This window comes from Sciurus vulgaris, assembly GCF_902686455.1.
Source record: "Sciurus vulgaris genome assembly, contig: HiC_scaffold_286_arrow_ctg1, whole genome shotgun sequence".
NCBI lineage: Eukaryota > Metazoa > Chordata > Mammalia > Rodentia > Sciuridae > Sciurus > Sciurus vulgaris.
This window is the reverse complement of record NW_027632766.1, coordinates 26,328-45,838: the sequence shown is the minus strand read 5'-3', so window position 1 is coordinate 45,838 and position 19,511 is coordinate 26,328. Positions and strand designations below refer to the sequence as shown.

The 19,511-nt window shown below is 40.0% G+C and overlaps 1 long non-coding RNA gene across 2 annotated transcripts in view; it reads left to right on the top strand.

Annotated features, from left to right (window-relative positions):
* Positions 1 to 526: 526 nt before the first annotated feature.
* LOC306652559 overlaps positions 527 to 19,511 on the top strand; it is a 30,156-nt gene continuing 11,171 nt past the window's right edge. The window contains exons 1-5 of one of the 2 annotated variants that reach the window (XR_013761453.1): positions 527 to 838; positions 1,459 to 1,575; positions 4,533 to 4,629; positions 7,401 to 7,508; positions 8,862 to 9,006. This is a non-coding gene — a long non-coding RNA (uncharacterized lncRNA). The remainder of the gene's footprint in view (positions 839 to 1,458; positions 1,576 to 4,532; positions 4,630 to 7,400; positions 7,509 to 8,861; positions 9,007 to 19,511) is intronic. The other variant, XR_013761452.1, reaches the window with a different exon arrangement.

The following is a 19,511-nucleotide window of genomic DNA, read 5'->3' as shown; positions in this document are numbered from 1 at the left end:
CATTGATCGTGGTCTCTGGTGGTCTTTGTGGGGTCTTGAGCCGCTGGGCACAACAAATGCATCTATGAACTCGGGGTTTGCTATAGTTAATAGGCTATCCAATTCTGGACACAAGCAACTTTTGGGGCTGCAAATTTTTGTGGAGAGAATGAGGGGAAATGAAAACTAGACATAAAAGGGGAGAGAGAAAATGTGACCTGCATTCTAAGGAAGATCAGTGCTCAAGGTGGATGTGATGTGTTAATGACCATGTCATAAATAAACACACAGCACAGCGAGCCTGATTTGCACAAACTGCATCAAACCTGCTCCACCCGGACTAGAGTCGCGGCTGGGAAAGCCAGAAAGCCAGAGTGCTTTTGCTACCCCTTGGAAGGAGCTGATCATGAGCATGGGCCTGGGAACTGGGGGAGTTGGCTCCTGCTGCTCCCCTGCGCTGTCCGCTGGGCGCGGAATTTGGAGAGGATCCCTGGTCCAGCGACCTGCAGCACGCGCAAGTGCGCAAGTGAAGGAGCAGTGGGCAGCTCCTACTCCCAGACGCCTGGCAACCAGATCAATCCAGGCTCTGGACCCCGGCCCGGAGGAAAGAGAGACTCAGCGGCTGATCCTGAGTCCAGGCGAGGGGAGGGACCCCGCTTGCCCGACCACTCCAGCGTCTGCCCTGACGGGGCGCCTCCAAGCCGGTAAAAGTGAAAGGACCCGAACCCTGCTTTCCCCTGCGAGCGTCCCAGCAGTCTGCTCCGCGGTCTAGGCCTCCCAGCGCCAGGTCTCCCCTAGGACGGTCGTGGGCTGCGCGGGAGGGGCGCTCCCCTATGAAGACGCCTCCAGGCTGCTCCAGGTACAGACCTGCCAGCTCGCCTCCCCTCCTGCCCCGCCGCCAGCTCCCTGCGCCACTATGTCGGTTTGCAACCCCCTCCCGGTCCATGTCTCTCTTTCCCTTTCTGCAGCCCGACCTAGGCCCGCGCTGTCTATGGCCTGTGGTGTCCCGCGCTGGTCCGTGGACCCTCGCGCGGGGGTGGGAGGACCTCCGCAGGCACTGCCCTTTCCGCCCAGGCCAAGCGGTGTGCCCAGGAGGGGAAAGCCTGGTGCCCTGGTCCTGGGTGTCCTGCGCGGGTTCCCTTCCGTGCCCACCGGCCTCTTTGGGGTCCATGTCCTGGAAAGCACGCACTGAAATTCTCGATTTATCCAAAGGGTTGGCGGCGGCGTGCAATACGCCCCTCTTCCACCGACAACCCCCAGTATCTCCTAGTCCTCTCATCCCTTCCCATTACCAGATTCCTTGGTCTCACTGCACCTGTGTCCATGAGTTCCTTTACTCTTCGTCCTTCTTAGTGTTTCTCAGGTTGTTTCTGGAAGAAGGCGGGGCGGTGGGTGTGAGAGTCCTATGGGGACATGCTTTTCTGGTTGCTGAATGCCTGTGCAGGCTTAAAGGGAGCACATTTCTTTGATGTTCTTCAGGGAGGCAGCAGGAACCGATGCCCACCAGATCTCAAAACTACTGCCCGCACGCGATTTTGAAAAATACTCCCTGGAGATAACCAGCGAGATGCCATCTCTGGAGAAAGCATCCTTTTCGTGAGTACTGACAGCCTGCCCTTTCTCTTTCCTTGGTTCCCCCCAAAGTATGGAATGATAGAAAAGGTGCATAATTTCTCTTCTGTCTTCCTGTTGCAGAAGCTCTCAGTGGCCGAATCACAGAATGCCCTTTTTTCTGAAAGAACATCTTTTGCTCAAATTGCATAGGTTGGATAAGGTACTCACACCTCAGGAACATCAGGAGAAAACTTCCTGGCCCAGGTTGATTTAACCTGTTGTTTATTACTGCAACCCAACGTTGTATTGGTGGCAGATGAGCTGTATTGGAACGAGTGTTTTTTAAAAAGAATCAAGGCAAATCCTGTGTTCACTGCCCAGCATTTTCAATGAGTGTAAATGTTTTTGCATTAGCGTTGCTCTGATGTAGGTGCCAGGCTTAAATATGATGTACTGATCAAAGAGTTTGTCCTCCACTCTCCCTCATTACCATTTGCAGTTATTTGGTATGTATGTGCAGGTGTACCATTCAGTATAATAGTGCAATTCTTAGGAAACTGTAACTAGGATCTTGAAAGGTGATTTTCTGGAGATGGTGATGCCAAAGTATCCAGAGGGCCTAGACAGGATCAGATTTCTTCTGAGGGTAGGGATTTGTCCTTGATTTAGTTTTGACCCCTATTACCATAGGTATGTAACCAAATGCATTTTTCCTTTTGCATTTTCCTTTCCTTGCAGAGCTGATGATCTTTGTGTTTTAGAGAAATGACAGTTTTTAGGCAATTAACAAGGTTAACCTCTTAGACCTCTTGAGACTTAAGTAATTTTTTTTCCTGCTAAGTTCATTAAAGAATTAGAGGAAGTAAGTCTCATTTTTCAAGCAATATTTACTACATTTTTAGTTAAAAATAAAAATTCAGTTTCTAATTTTTATTTTTAGCAATTCTGGGTTCAAGATAAAATTTAATAACTTGGTAGACTGGAAAAAAGCTGCAGTAGCCTACATAATTAAGTCCAAGTTGTATGTGTATAAAAGATCTCATTTGTGTAGTCTTACAAGGCTAATGGAGGCACCCTGAAGTATTATAAATAATGTAAGTTGTGTATGAAGTAGGGTCTACAGAGATGGCAGAGAAAATATCATTACCAGTCTTTTCAATTTGCTTGAGATCTTAACTGATTTACAGCACTGAAGTGGTACAGAGTGATACATCAGGTTGACATGGGGTCAGCCTGTGAAGCTGTATGATGTCAGCTTATTAGTTCAGTTATCATAATTAAACCACATTACAGGGGCAACTAAGCAGGAGTCTGGCATTATACTTCAGACATGGGTGGTCCATTTATTTTGTTCATAATGAGAAGGCCAAGATAGCCAAGAACACTAGTGTTTCTAAAGGAGGGAAAGACTTACAGAACTATGAATTTCTGAGGTAAAAATTGAAGACAAATGCAGATATGTTCAGTGTGCATTGATCAAGTAGCTTTCCACTTGGTGGTATAGAAACAAGTGCTTTGGTGCTGGCCCTTTGCAGATCTGGTCTGTGTATTGAATCATGCTTTACATGAGCTTGAATTTAACTTGGCTTTAGGGTCCTTTTACAGTATCAAAGGACCACATATTCTTTATCTCTGATCCTTCCATTAGCACTGAGTTTGCACTGTATTGATGCATGAGTTGACATGTTATTTCTCTAACTCATCAGTGACCAGATCTCTGTTAAACACAAAGATATTTGCATTGAACACATGAGCAATTTTGGAAAAGAATATCCTTGCTTTTGCTCAAATTACTTAGGTTTCTTTTTTAGTTTATGGATCATCTGTGGCCATGTAGTCTAGTAAAGTAGCCCCATAGTCACATATGGTTATTTGTTTAAATGAATTATAATTAAATTTAAATTTTTTCTCAGCACTGCCAATATTTTAAGTGCTAAATAGCCACACGTGACATGTGGCTTCTATATTGAGCAGTGTGTATATAGGATAGTTCCATCATCATAGAAAGGTCTAGATAGTGCTTCCTGAGAACCTTCCCTTCTCTTCTCACTTGTCTCCTATAGCTACTAGTGAATTTGGGAGGTTGAAGGAGACAGACATATATTGGTTATTTTAAGTGCTCTAGTTAACACATAGTTTGGAAGTGACAGTTGAAGCTATTGGATAAAATGAGATTGACTTTCCTGTAGATCTTATTTGTCATTAATGTCATGGATTCTAATTGGATTTACAGCATGGGATAAGAGAAATAATGGTACTTTGTTTACAGAATTTTTACCAAGTGCCATGCCAGGCATTATTTTTAATAGTTTTTAGCCTCAAAACTTCTCCTAAGGACTATTGTCACATTTTACAGATAAACTGAGGACAGAGTGGTATGTTGTCTTCCCTCAGGCTCATAAATAGTGAGTGATTATGATTTATTATCTTAGCTGGGATCCAGACAAGGCAGCCTGACTCCAGACCCACATCCTTAGCTGAGCTTTTGGTTTGCATCTAGAGCACCCAGTTAGGCATTGTATGGCGGTGCTTTACTGTGCCAGTGTAGACAGTGTACAAAAGACAGTGTAAAAAGTCTTACTTTTTAGGCCTCTAGACTTATTTTCCCTCTTGTTCTTTTTTGGGGCTGTCTTCTATTTGTCCCCTTGTAAATGTATAAAAGGGAATAGTAATTTTAATATTTATCTAAGGAACACATAATTTGAAGAAAATCTGACATAGAAGTAATGCATTTCAAAGCCCAGTTAGTTTTTCCTTTCACCTTTTCTCTATAATTCCTGCCACTTTTCTTGAGTTTTATTGTATAATCACAAGGTAATGGGTACTTATGAAGAAAGTTCTAGTAGTTCAGTTTATCTCATTGACATTACCCTGTTTTTCCTGAGTGGTTAAACATGCATTGTGAGGTAAGACTAGTTCATTGCAAATTCCTTGGGGATTTTTTTGGTAAATGTTTGAGTATTCTTTTGTTCAATGTCTTACCTTTCACTTGTTCTCAGCTTTTTGAATGGAGTGGTGGACCATTTAAGAATCTGATAAAATCAAGAGTCCTGTATCTTCTCTTCCATCCTCCCATCCAAAAATGTCCATGTCCTGGTGAGTTTGTGTATATACTTATGCAACCCCAGGGCATGATCCTTCAGGTGAAGTACATCCTTGGGACTGTCTTGCCAGGTGCTTTCATAAAAAATGACTCATGACTGCCTATTTAGAAATGTTTAATGTTTAACATTGCTCTAAAGACTTTCTAATCCAGATGGCTCATGTTGAGATGATCAGTGTGAGGCTGAGAGAAGATGATCTGCTGGTCTAAAGTTACCCCCATAGTGTTTGCAAGCAGAGAAGCCAACCCTGGATCCTCCTAGTGTTGTTAAGCATTCTTTATTTTTATTATAATTATTATAATTATTATTATTTACATGATAGTAGAGTATATTTTGAAATATTATATATACATAGAATAACTTGTTCCAATTAGGATTCCATGATTGCAGTTGTGCATGATTTTGGTTTGCATCTAATGCACCCAGGCAGGCATTGTGTGGTTACCTTGGTGGTGTATTTATATATGAGGACAGGGTGTTCCTCTTGTTTGTTTTTCCCTTCCACACTCCCTACATTTCTGAGGCTTTGGACTGAGCATGTCCAGTAGAGCTTGGGCCAAGAGAGGGGAGATGAGTTTTTATTTGGCATCATACTGACAGTTTATATCTTTTGTTTGAGCTAAATAGAAATCAAGTCTGACAGAGAGATACTTGTGTCTCCATGTTGAAATTGATATTTTTCTTTCATTCTAGAAATGGAGAAGAAAAACCCTATGTCTAATTTAATCAATGGGACCTTATTAGAAAATGAGAGTTCCAAGATTGTACAAAATTCAGATTAAACTAGACAGTTCTGACATAGGGATACATGAAACTCCTGCAGACTCCCCAAAGCAGATCACATTCTTCACCAAAAGCTGAAGTTTGGGTCTTTAGAGAAGGGCTAGGGGGCACTAGGGAGAGAGTTGGAAATGTGTGAGAAGAATAAGGATAATTTAATTGTAAAATGGTAGAGAACATTGGTATGAAGTCATAAAGCAACTGTGAGGTAGAAGTGCTCTGGTACTTCTCTGTATATAGCTTTAATTGTTGGTATGATGATGGCAGGGTATTCTTTGGAAACAGGGGCATTGCCTCTGGGCCTCAAACTGAAAGCTCTTGACTCTGCATCTGCCTTTTCTGCTGTTATCTGGTAGACAAATACTCAGTCTGATGAGGTGATCTCTTATTTGATTTGAGGGAAAAATACCTAAAGTATGTATATGTATATATATATATATTTTTTTTTTCTTTTTTTGCGTTACTGGGGATTGAACTCAGGGCCTTGTGCTTGCAAAGCAAGCACTCTACCAACTGAGCTATCTCCCCAGCCCCTCTAAAGTATTTTTAACACTTAAAACTTATAGCATTCTTTAAAAAGAAAAGAATGATAGCGCTAAATAGCATGTACTACTTACCATCTAAGTTAAATTCTTCATTGATGTATGCATTAAGGTAATGTCAGTTTTATATCAGTTAGTTTTATAGGCAAAAAAGTAACATTTACTTCTGTTGCTGGCTGACTTGCAGAAATAAGCAGGCTCTAGAATATTCGATTGCATAAGGGACTTATATCTTTTGGATAGAAAGAGCAAAAGCTTTCATAAATGGTACCTCAGAAGTCACTGGACGTGCAGTATTGGAATAACTGAGCATCTCTGCCAGTTTTGTCATCAACTAATAACTTTAGAGAAGACTCTCTTGAAAATAAAGCTTCCTACCCTCTTAAGGTCTGAGGAGTCTACCTGGTGTGATTCTCCCAAATCTCTTCTGCTTGGTTCTTGGTGTTTGGAAAAGGAGCTATATCCTTTTACAAGAACCCAGTTCTGTGGTATAGTGGATTGGTTTCTTAACTCTTTTTTGGATAAGAGAACTGGATTTAAAGAAAGAGCACATATACATACAAGAATAACTTATGCATATGTGTGTTTTTGAGCTCAAGATGTAAATATTGTCATATTTGAGAAGTGGGATATAAGAGTCTGCCTATTGATTTGAATATATATTTTATTTATGTATGTTTATATATATTTATATATTTATAAATATAAATGTATTTATTATATATTTTGAAAATATATTTTATACAAAAATTTTAAAGCTATATTTATAATTTCTCCTAATTTTAGGGCTAGTCTAATATTGATATTTTTTCCTACAATCTCAGATTGTTAGAGTATATTTACTCATACTGTTCATTCATTTTCCTGTCCTGATCTATCTTTTGTGGTTTCTTTGTGGTACACTTATGTAAAGTGGAGGTATTTCAAACCTTGTATAGCTTTTTCCTTTCAATTCCAAACACCATAAAACAAAGAACTAACTATCTTTGAACTATTATATTTGGGCATTAAATTATTCATTTAGCTAAATGCAAGTTCATTTTTTTAGAGCAAAGGAAAACATCATTTTTAATGAAGGAGGAATATTAAATACACCCATATTTGGTAATTTTGGTGTGGTATTGTAATAAGTACATGTTCTTAATTAATTCAATGAATATTTGTTCTAAGAGGCACAATAATTTAAGACACAATAATGAAAACTTAAATGCAACAACATTGTAAGAATTATAACAAATTAATGTAGGAATGAGCTGTGCTGCAGCTCATGAGAAGATCACTGTGGTATGGAAGAACACATGGTTTTGCACAGGTAGGATGGAGACACTGCTGGGTACAGAGTGCTTGGAAGATCAGCACAGGTGCTGAATAGGCTGGAGCAGCACTCTCCGGTAGAAGCAGATGTTCTGAGTCTGTGCTAATAAAATATCTATGGCTACAGGAGGCTACCAAGCACTTAGAAAGTGGCCAGGACAACTGGGAGCTGCATTTTTTTGTCCTACCTTACTTCTGTTTCAGTAACCATGATGGCTGTCATGAAGCAGCCCAGGTATGGTGACTGGTGAACATCTCCACCTGACCTCTCTGGTGTTCCCAGTGGAACCCAGCAGGGTGAGGCAGAGGAGATGTTCAGAATGGATGGGTTGGTATGACAGTTTGAAGCCTTGATGTGTTAGAATAGGAAGCACTGGGAAGTCACTGAAAGTGTTGGGGTTGCAGTTGGGATTGAAGCAGGTAGAACTTAGATACCAGGAGATTTATAAGAAATCTATTGAATTATCTGTGTGGTATTAAATTTCTGGTGAAAGTAGAAGTGGAAAAATGAAAGTTTTGCAGGCAAAATGGCAGAGACTGGTGATTGGCTGTACAGTAACAAAAGAAGTCAGAGGTGGATCTTAAATTTCCAACCTTAGCAGGGGAGAAATGGTTGTGGAAGGAGAAAGCCTTGTATGAATGATAAGTTGGGGTTGACTAGAAATGTTGAATTTAAGGTGGGGAGACTGAGAGTTCTTCAGGTACATTGCAGGGGCATACCTGAAGTTCAGGGAAGAGTTCTGAGCTTTGTGTGGGTTCCCTTGGCAGCTGCCTGCTTCTTATTCTGAGGGACCCATGAATAAACATCCAGTGCTTTGACTACATTGGAGCCCACAGGAGTTAGTAGAAGGAAAAGGCCTGTGTGAAATATACAAAAAGGAGGAACTGGAAGAAAGGTAGAGAGTCAGAGGAGAGCTGAAACCAGGAAGCTGTGGGAAGAAACACCAGAGTAGATCTAGAGAGGGAAGTTTGAGATTCAGGGTGAAGGAATGAAGGTCACATGACCAAATGAATGCATTGACAAGTCTTCAAAAGCAACAGAATGGAAGTCGAGGTTAGAGGAATGCACACTGCAGGGCTCATGCCAGCTACCACTCTCCCAGGAGGCAAGTAAGTTCCTGTGTCAGGGTGGACAAATGAGGGAATCAGCAAATGGCAGGGGAGTTTAAGAATCTGGAGAAGTTTTGTCAGAACTGTTGTTGATAGTATTTCAGAGAGTTGAGAGAGGATTCAAGTTCTAAATAGTGGATGAAAAGCCTGGGGTGAGCAGAGGTAATCACTGCCTTCTAGTGTCACTCTGGCATGGTGGACCTGGGGATAGCAAACAGGTTCAGAGGTGGGACCCTACAGTCAGGTTGCCAGGGCTTAAATCCAGACCCAGCACTTGCATTTGCAAAGCTCCAATGTCAGTCTCAGAATTGCTACAGAGATGAAATTATTCTTCCATATTTTATCTAATTTGAGGTGGTGCTAATTATGAGACATTGTTTCTTGTACCACTGAGAGGAAAAACTGTCAGTAAACACAAATGTACCACAAATTTTGTCATTGCTGCCCTGGTAACATTCTTGGTTTTTACACATTCTAGGAAAGTGGGAAGGTGTCATGAAGGAAAATGACAAAACAGAAACAAAAAGACAATGGATTAGTACCATGCATCCATCATGGGGCCATGGTTGTAGAGGAGAAGACAGTGCAATACTAATCTCTACTTTAAAGAATTAATCTAACTGGTAAGAAGAGATGACAGCAATATAAAAAAGTTAAATGACAAGCCTTTTTTACTTGGTCTTAGATCACTTGGTCTTAGATTGAAGGTATTTCACTTCTAAGTGGGATAGGGCTCCCGATCAAGGGACTGGGAAAGAAGCTTGATGTAATTGGTAGAACTTTCTCTTCCTGCCTGCTTTTCTTACTTAGTTCATTGTCAGCAAGTGTTTGAGTGTATGTTTATACTTGTATTCATAGCATATCGCGTATACAGCTTGATAAAGTTGGGATACAGAATGTAAATGTAGGATCTTGTAACTCTGAGGAACAGTACAAACCTGCTTGTCTAGTCTGGTTTCTGTTGGGACACCTAGATTCCAGCTATTGCACTAACTATGGACCGAGTCCCCTGAGGGTATGGGCAGAGTCTTCTGATCCTGGTGTTGGTACCATGTGGAGCACAGTGCTCCCCACATCTGCATGTCAGAGTCTCATGAACAGTCTGCCAACCCAAGGGGACCCTCTTCCAGGGTTATATTGGGAAGCTTTTAAAAAGTCCCCCTGGAACTACACTACACCAGTTGCTCACGGCTTGCATGTTTCCATTTTGATGTTTTTAAAAACATGCCCAGAAATGTGCTCTGGTGCCTGTGAGTGCTGTGGGTATGAGCCATTCAGGTCTTCTCTCACAGGAGCACTTGAGAGACAGAGGAGCCTGTCCTAGGTGCTCAGGCATGCGATTTAAGAGCCAAGCTGATTTTTGTTCCCTCTTTTTCCTTTGAGAAGAGAGAACAGCTCTGTCTTTGACATGTTCCCCTTTTCCCTGGAAGCAGCCAGCACTTCTTTGATTCTGAGTCTAGAATTGCAGCTACACAAAGCTGCTGAGGTTACAGAGAAAGGAGAGGAAGAGTGTGGAATAGAGTTGTTTGCCCAGCAGAGCCCAGGAAAGGTTCTGACTGTCATACTGGGGGTGAGTGGGTAGGGGGAGGGACCTCACTGTTGGCATCTGGTAGGTAGGGGCCTGTGAGGCTAGTTGGTCTCCTCATGATGCTGAAGCCAACAGAGCTGTGGTGGAGGGTAGAGAAGGGGTCAGGAGGCAGGTGGCTAGCTGACCATGTGGCTGCTGTAGCTTACATGTACACTTTCTCTCCCTGCACTCATTACCCCTCAACCCCAGTCCTCCAGAGTCCTGGGAGCACTGCAATGTACAGCTGTACACCAGGCATCACAGTGGATACTGTAGTGTTTTACACTACAAATGGGATATTTGATAAATATTACCCAATATGAATATTGAGCCACTAATTTTTTGTATTATTTTGTTTTCCATAAAATAATCCATGAGAATGTAAAGAAACTGAATTTCTTAAAAAGAGTTTAATTTCAACATTTCACAGTCTCATCATAAAGAAAGGATATTAAAAGTTCAACACAGGCATGAGCTATGGATGTGAAGCCGAGGTCTAATTTCCTCTTGTGAAATTATAACTTAAGTTTATTCTAAGCTCTTTAGATGAAAATGAATTTAATTTTTCATTGCTGCCCTGGTAACATTCTTGGTTTTTACATATTCTAGGAAAGTGGGAAGGTGTCATGAAGGAAAATGACAAAACAGAAACAAGAACACAAAAATGAGTTGGGAAGGGAAGCATAGAGGGATGAAAACAAAACTAGAAGTGAATCTTTGCTTGTGGGTCCTTCAGCTTTATCATCAAGAAAGGAGGAGGTTTCTAGGAGGTAGGGGTGGGGTAGGGCCTAGGCACAATTCTTAGCTTATCTGACCCTCACTTTTGTCATCTCTAAAGTATTGCTCACAGTAGTCTCATCAGGATGGAGAGAGGTGGCACAGGTCAAGTGCCTGCATGGTGGTGATGGTGGGGAGGATGTGGGGATTTTCATTCTTTTTGAAGACTTCAGCTGCGTTCAAGATTGATGGGCACTGGCACTGGCCCTGGTGATGTTCTCCATAGATTGATTGTCACAACACTCTTTCCCTTTGAAATTAGTGACAAGAGTGACAAAAGTGTCTTCTCAAGCCAGAATGTTTCAGATACTCTCTAAAAAGGCCTGTTTCTTGCTGATACTGTAAATTCCAAGAGGAGGATAGAGAGAATCACATGTTAAAGGTTTTCATAATATGAGAAAATTGCGAGGGTTAGCTGTCATCCACTTACATATTTTCCACAAGTTTTGGATCTCCAACAGGAAGTTCTGTCAAATTTACTATCTGCTGTCTACATAGTAGCTTTATTGTCATTCTAAGACAAATAGAAGTAGTTAAAAGATTTTCTTGGTTAAATCATAATGCATTCCAAAGCAGCAATTGATTTTTGCTGAGGCTGCTTGGGAATATCCATTCCATTTTTCATATCCCATAGTGTGACTAGTTGATAGTTAATTGAACTCATTTAGATTTCCATTGCAAGGTGAGTAACATGAAGCTAGGGATGCATGGGATGCAATGGTAGTAAAGGCAACAGCACAGGCTGTTGGCCATCATGCCTGAACATGTGTTCCTCCATAGATGAACAGCCCAATCATACTGCTGTGATCTTACCACAGGGCACCCTACTAGATGTTTCCCCATGCATCTCATGCACACATTTTGGTGAGCATGGTGGTGGTAGGAACAGTATCATTCTCCTCTTCATTCTGTACATCTTTATGTTGGTAGTAAACATTTAGATAATATTTTCAGTTATAGTTGGTGTCTTAGATGTCGAACCCATACAAGAGGAGAACTTGAATTCTCAGGTCTTTGAAGTGCAGTGCATGGTTGTTTCAATTCTGATTGGTAAGTCTGTCACTGTAGGGAAGTTATGGGATAGAAGTGGACTGAACTTGACATCGAAGGCACCAAAGGCCTAGATTTATGGTACAGGTCCACCTGGTTCTGTGGACAGTGCTTACCTATATCTGAAGGGTTATTTCTCTAAAAGCAGGGGAGAACTCTCTTCTTTTCGGTCTTAGCTCAAGGGAGCTCTTACTACTCAGGAAGAGGGCTCCTTTGGAGGTGGTCAAGTGAACAATTGTTAGTCCACTCCAATTTTTGGCTGGTTGAAAACTGGGTGTCATTGATTGTCACATAGGGTGATATTTGGCTGATCTTAATGTCCCCTCCCCCCAGAGGCTATATAAATGTTGATTTATAGACATTTTATTTTTCCAAGTGCCGATTTGTATACTAGAAAAGAATTATGATCAAATTACTCTTGGAGATATTTGAATAATATAGAATGTTTTTTCTTAGAAATGTATGCATTAAGGATTTCAATGGACATTTGAATTTTTAGCAGAAAGAGGACCTGAATGGGAAGGAAACTTTATTTTTTCTCTTTTGTTAAATGATGTATTTAATCATGTAGCTGAACTGCTTAATGAAAGAGTACACTCCCATCCATTATCCCATGTACCCAGAATTGGGTCACATGTTCCACCACTGGGTATAGGATACAGTCCTGTGAGAATCCTCATTGTAGTCTTGTCTTCTGTTAGTGTGTGGTTTCTGTGAGTGTCAGGAATTTTAGGATGTCTCTGGAAAAAACTTCCTTGGGAATCATAATCTGTTTTGACAATTCTGCTTTTGTTAGAAATACACAGCTGACTTCAGTACCTAAGTGAAATCAAGCAGTAATGGAAGTTGCATTACAGGTCCCTTGATATGTTCCTCTTTGACCCTTTTTGATGTTTTAATCTAAGTATCTTAGGAGGCAGGAATTAACTTCATCAGTCCTTGAACCCTGTCTAAAATTGGATGCTAGGCTAGATCACATATACCTTTCCACAGTGCTAATTAATATCACCACTGATCACTTTGTGCAACTTACCTCCTACCTCCGAGGTGTTTAACATCTGTATGGCATCTAGTGAGCATAAGGCAGAATGGTTTTAGGTAGTAAAAACACTGAACTCAAAATTCAATAGTTGGCTCATTAGCACTGTGAAAGCCCCCTTGTGCATCTGCTGTAGGAGGCTCAGGTCTTGCTTTTTCTAGATAGTTGTAAGATCAGTCTATCTGTTTAAGAAGGTAGCTCCCTGGCATAAGCCTGAGCATATGTTTACAATTGGTTTATTGAGTTAGTATGAAGTTGTCTTTTTTCTTGAATAACTTATCCAGCTGGTAAACAGTTTCAAAGCAAAGTAAATTGATAACATGTGTTTTTGTGTCTTCTTTTGATCTTTATGCCATGATATTTTACTCTTACTTAAGTCAGAGTAGTGAACCAAAGAAAAGTGAGGGGAAAGGCGAGCCCCTTGCCTCAGTGACTGTAGGCCACTTGTCTTTGGTCAGTCGTCTTTTTTATAAGGTAGGGGTCTGGTTTTTGTTCCCTAGTCATATTTTGGATCTAAGTTTTATCTTACTGAATAATTGTGTACTTAGTATTTAATGGACTCATTCATTCTGTATAGTTGCCTGGTTTCCATTGCCAGTGCAAGAATCGTAAAATAACCTCTTAATGAAGCTGATAGAGTGTTGGCCATTTTTTGCCTTCCTCTCCCCTCATCTTTATCTTAAAGCTTCATTCCCATCTGTGGGTGGTTGGATCCAGGATCCCCAAGGATACCAAAATATGCATGCCTGAGTCCCTTATATAAAATGGCCTAGAATTTGCACATAACCCGTGCACCTCATTCTCTATGTTTAAATCATCTCTGTGATACCTCATTCAATGTAAGTACTGTCCAAATAGTTTTATTGTTTAGGAAACATATAAGTTGAATACATGTGCAGTTTTTTTTTTTTTTTTTTTTTTTTTCTATCTACCGTTGGTTGAATCCACAAGTACAGAACCCATGGGCATTGAGGGCCAACTGTACCTTCAGACACAAGCTAGAATAATTGTCCTTTAGAATTTCCTTTGGGAAGCTGGGATCTGTAACATGTGCAGTGGTGGAGAGTGTATCATTGTCACTCACACAATTGGATAATTACATGCTTCTTTATTTGATGAGGCCATGGTAGAGAGAATGCCATGGCTCATTAGGTGTTCTTTAAATGTGAGGCTGGTTACACAGCTCTTAGAAGTATTTAAAAATTCCTTGATTTTTTTCTTTTTAAAAATAAGGAATACCATATCTAAGGAAGAGTATTATAAGGACATCTTCTAGGTATTACAATGATGTAGTCTAGACCTATTAGAAATCATCCTCTTGGGGGCGACTTCATAGGAAAGGCTTCTGAATTAGAACCCAGCCTTAAGCTTCATCGTTATTACTTCCAGAATTGGAGCACAGAGGAAATCAACCTGACTTCTGAGTACAGTGTATATATGACTTTAGCTCATGAATTCCTTTGTGTGTGTGTCTTATAATTATCAAATGTTGGCATAGAAGGACTTAAAAAAAGAATCATGATTTTTCACTAAAAAACTTGGAAAAGTTTAGAAAAATAGAGAGAATTGACCTCCCAGACTCAGCTACTGTTATTTTATTATATTTACATAGTTGTTCATGTCATATATGCCATTTTATATTTTGCTTATAGTTTTTTCCAAGTTATTTATTTTAATTTTTTGGTACTGGCAATTGAAATCCATGGGTGCTTTACCACTGAGCTATACCCCTAGTCCCTTTATTTTTGTTAATTTTGAGCGGGAGGAGAAGGACTCATTTGATTGCTGAGGCTGGCTTCAAACTTGTGATTCTTCTGCCTCAGCCTCCTGTGTTGTGAGGATTACAGGTGTGCACTCCCAAGCTTGGCTACAAAGGACATTTTTTGTTTGTGTATGTATGGTGCTGGGGATGGAGGCCAAGGTCTCTTACATGCCAGGCAAGCACTTCATCACTGAGCTACACCCCAAACCCTTTTAAAAATTTTTATGTAGTTTTTGTGAACATAAGTTTAAGGGCTTCATAGTATTCCATTGAGTGGATTCACATAGTTGACAGCTATTTTCTGATTGTTGGAGTTTCCCTTTTCTTCTGTTGTAAATCATTCTCTCATGAAAATCATTGTGTGAAACTTTCTTTCCTTTTCACTTTATAATATTTCCTTAGAGTAAATTTCTTCTGAAGAAAAGTTCCTTATATTTTTTAAGGCTTTGGGGGTGGGGAGGTGGTGGTTCTTTGATGGATGGGTGCTTTCTTTTCCATCCATGTGAAGTGTTTGTATTTGGACAAGAGGGAAGGAAATCTCTGCTTGCTGAATCATGTATTTATTTGGCACTTTAGACTGATAAGGCCTCTTCCCTCTTGACCTGAACTAAGTCAGGAAGTATAAAAAGGAACAGATAGTATTGACTATCTTGCCAGGGCCAGAGTATCATGGACTCACTTGAGTCCCTTATGTAAGGTAGGTTTCATATTTGATTTATTTATAAAACATGCTTAAATCAAGTAGGTAAAAATCAGTCATCAGTCTATATTCTATTTTTTCTATGCATGTTTATATACAGGTTTATATGAAGGTTTATGTTTTTTCACTTTTAATTTTGTAAATGGCATTTAGCTATTTACTGTCCAGGTGGCTCCTCCAGTTTTGTGAGGTGAAAATTTTAATTTTTTAAAAATTTTCCTCCTTGTGTGGAAAAGTCTCTCTGTATTGAAGAATTGCCTTACCTGTCTTCCTGAAATGTAGATTGAATCACACTGGTACACTGATTTAAGACCTCTACTTGTCCACAGGCAAGATGCATCACAGACCCCTTCCAGTCTCGCCCCTGTCCTTCATATTAACTTTGTATCATCTCCACCCAGATTAAGCCTGTCATTGTTATCACCTGTTTGCTGGAAGGTAGTGGGTTAGAAAGGTGGTTTAAAACCCCAGGTTCTAGAGTCAGGTAAAATGGATTCAGAAATTGGCTCTGCCACTTACAACTCTGTATGTAAATATGAACCAGATATTTAACTTTTTAATATTTTACTTTCTCTATCTATAAAATGTGGACAACAGCAGCCTTTGCTTCAGAGTTTATTGGTGAGGCCAAAGGAGTCAGTAGATGTGAGGTATGAAACCGTGTCCATTGTCCACTGAGTTCTGTTGCTTTTGCAAAATTGTGCTCATCCCTTAAGGCCTGCCTGTTACTATCCCTTTGGAAAAACTTCCTAGAATTAATTGTTCTTTTCTTTTCTGCACCATTTTAGATTTGCCTTAGTCCACGTGGGCTCCTGTAACAAAATGCTTTGGACTGTGGCTCACAAACAACAGAACATTACTTCTTGCAGTTCCAGAGGTGGAAGTCCAAGATTAAGGTTCTGACAGAGTGGGTGTCTGGTGAGGCACCCTTCTTTCCTTCTAGGCAGATGACCTCTTCTCATTACAATTTCACCAAGTGGAAGAGTGGAGACATCTCTCTGGGGTCTTTTGTAAGTGTAGTCATCCCATCTAAGAGGACTCTACTTTCATAACACCTTCCAGGGACCCCCAACTCACAGAGTATCACCTCAGGAGTTGGAATTTCAGTATAGACATTGTGGGGATGGGGGCACAAACATGCAGACCTCACCTTTGTTTGTACTTGTTTTACAACATTTATCACACTGTATCATTGTGAGAAGCATACAAATCCACAGTACATGGACCTTTTTTTCTGTTTCTATGCCCACGGTTGACCTTGGTACTAAAAATGTCTTCTGGCCAAGGTCCTGGGAATGGCCTGATAAAACTTTTCAGTACAGCGCTTTGGAGTCAGAAGGCAAGTTAGCAGTTTGCTTTGTGGAGTCAGTTGTTCACACATGGGCTCTTCCACTGAATCATTAATTAGCTCCTTTAGGATGTTGGATCTCTTTATCTCTGTTTCTTGCAGGTACTTAACACAGCTTTGTGATTCTCAATTAGAATACTTAAAACAAGGGACTGAAATATTTGTTCTTAATACATCACCTCCAATAGACTCCCTTCATATAATCACTCCCATCAGAATTGGATATTGCCCTAAGTGATTTTGATAATTTACCCCCTCTATTTGAAAATCATTGATTAAAAAGCTATTTGGGGATTAAAAAACAAGGTACAGTACAGGAAGAAATATAGTTCCTCTATGAATTATTACTGGTGGCTGAAGAGAATTTGTCTTTCTGGTTCTTGTGCAAAACCAATCTATAGTAAAAAGTAAATTACCATACCAGTAGGTACACTCTGAACAAGTGTGACTTTTGATACTAGCCTGATTTTTTTTCTCTTTCTTGTTAAAAGCAACAGTACCAGCCTCAGAATAATTCATAAATTTGGTAAAGTTCTTTTCTTTAAAATAGAAAACTAACCTCCTGTAACCTACTGAATAAAGTTGAGCCCTCACATTTTGTTTTCTTAGTTCTTTAGAGAGCTAAAATAGTTCATCAGACATTTATTGAGAATCTGCTTTGTGCCAGGTACACTTTCAGACTCCAAAGAAAGGGGAAATGGTAGAGTACCTAAGTCACCTTCTCCAGTGAGGAAGGGATGTGTAGATTGTCACCCTGTAACAGACACAGGGTTGCAAGCCTACACAATTATGCAATTTAGAGTTGTTCATAATTATCTTGTTAAACTTGGGACTCAGTAATGATTTCTGCCATTTTATTCCTGTTATTGGTAATCTGTGCCTTATCTTTTATTAATTAGTCTTGCTAAGGATTTTTCCAATTTTATTAGTATTTTCAAAGAACCAATTTTGATTTTAACAGGGTTCTTTTGTAGTCTATTTTAAAAGAAAATTTTCTGTTCTCATTTACTTCTACTTTTTTAGGTTTGATTTAGTATTCCTTTTTCCCCTTGGTGGTAGATACATAGAATACTGAAAAGTTTTTTTTTTTCCCTAATGTATGCATTTAAGCTGTAATTTTCCTCTAATAATAGCTCAATTCACATCCTACAATTTTTGATGTCATTTTTATACTCATTCAGTTAAAAATATTTTGTCTCCACTTTAATTTCTTCCTTGATTCATTGGTTAAAAAGTGTGGTTGTTTTCAGTGATAATATTTTTGTTGATTTCTTAAATTAAGATTAAAGGAGCCTGGTGCAGTGATGCACACCTGTAATCCCTGTAACTGGGTAGCCTGAGGCAGGAGGATTGTGAGTTCAAAATATGCCTCAGCAACGTAGGGAGCCCCTAAGCAACGTGGTAAGACTGGCTTTAAATAAAATATAAAAAAAGATGGGGACGTGCCTCAGTGGTTAAGTGTCCCTGGGTTCAATTCCTGATAATAGAAAAGAGAAAAAAGTTAAAGAATCTTAGTAATTAAATGATTTTACTTCTTTGATGCATATTGAGATTTGCTTGATATGTCGTCAATTTGGGTAAGTATTCCATGTATATTTGAAAATATTTTGTATTCTACATTTGTGGTGTATAGTGATTTTTTAGTCAACATTATTATCACTGTGACCAAAAGACCTGACAAAACTGTTTTAGAAGAGGAAAAACTTATTTGGGGCTCAGGATTTCAGAAACCTCAGTTCATAGATGGCTAATTCTATTGCTTTGGGCCCAAGGTGATGCAGAGCATCATGGTAGAAAGGTGTGGAGAAGGAAAGCAGCTCAGAACATGACAACCAGGAGGCATAGAGGGACGAAACTTGCTCACTAAGGACATAATATACCTTGGAGGCACTCCCCCAGTGACCCACCTCCTCCAGCCACAACCTGCCTGCCAACAGTTAACCACCAAATTAATCTTTATCAGCAGATTAATGCACTAATTGGGTCAAAGCTCTCATTACCCAGTCATTTCACCTCTAAAATTTTTGCATTGTCTTACACATCAGTTTTTGTGTGGGACATCTTATATCTAAACCCTAACAGTGATCTACATAAATGAAGTTGATCAAGTTTTCAATCATGTCTCTCTTCTATATGTATCAAGTTTTGTTTGCTTGTTTTCTCAGTTAATATTTTAATCTCCCTCCTGGATTGTGGGGTTATCATCTTTCAGGTTTTGCTTTATGTTTATGGATGCCATTATAACTTGCATATAAATTGGAGGGTGAGATGACTGTGTGGTGGGTCAACCCTTAACATGTTGTCAAATGTGGGTTGGCCTCTTGGGAAGGGAGTGAGTGCAAAGGTGCCCCTTAACTCAGACACCGGGAGCCAGGTTCTGTGACACAGACTCAATTTATTCAGGAAGTGCAATAGTTTATATATGGAGTGAGAACCAATCATTTTAATGAGGTAGCCAGGTCACTGCTCAGGTTACATGTTTACAATACTGTACTGCAGGGAAGAGCAGACTTCTACTGGGGACCAGGAAGGCCCAAGAGGCATTGTGTCATCACAGAGTGTACTCATGTGACATGAAGAGAACCCAGTGTTCTGTGCTCAAGCCCATTCCATACCTTGAATCCATGCCTGGTACAATCCAGAATTCTCCTCATTTTCCCACTTTTTCTTTTTTGCCACCATAACATGAGTTAACATGACCTGTCTAGTCTCAATTTTTGAGGCTCTGTTACAAAGGTGGTGGATATATAGAAATGATATTACAATGCCAGCAAGGGAAAGGCCAAATAGCACAATATTTACAGTATCAAATATGGAGGTGATTTTGTTCCATAATCGTGTGGAGAAAGAAGCATTTAGTACAAGTTGGGCTCATGTTTCATTGA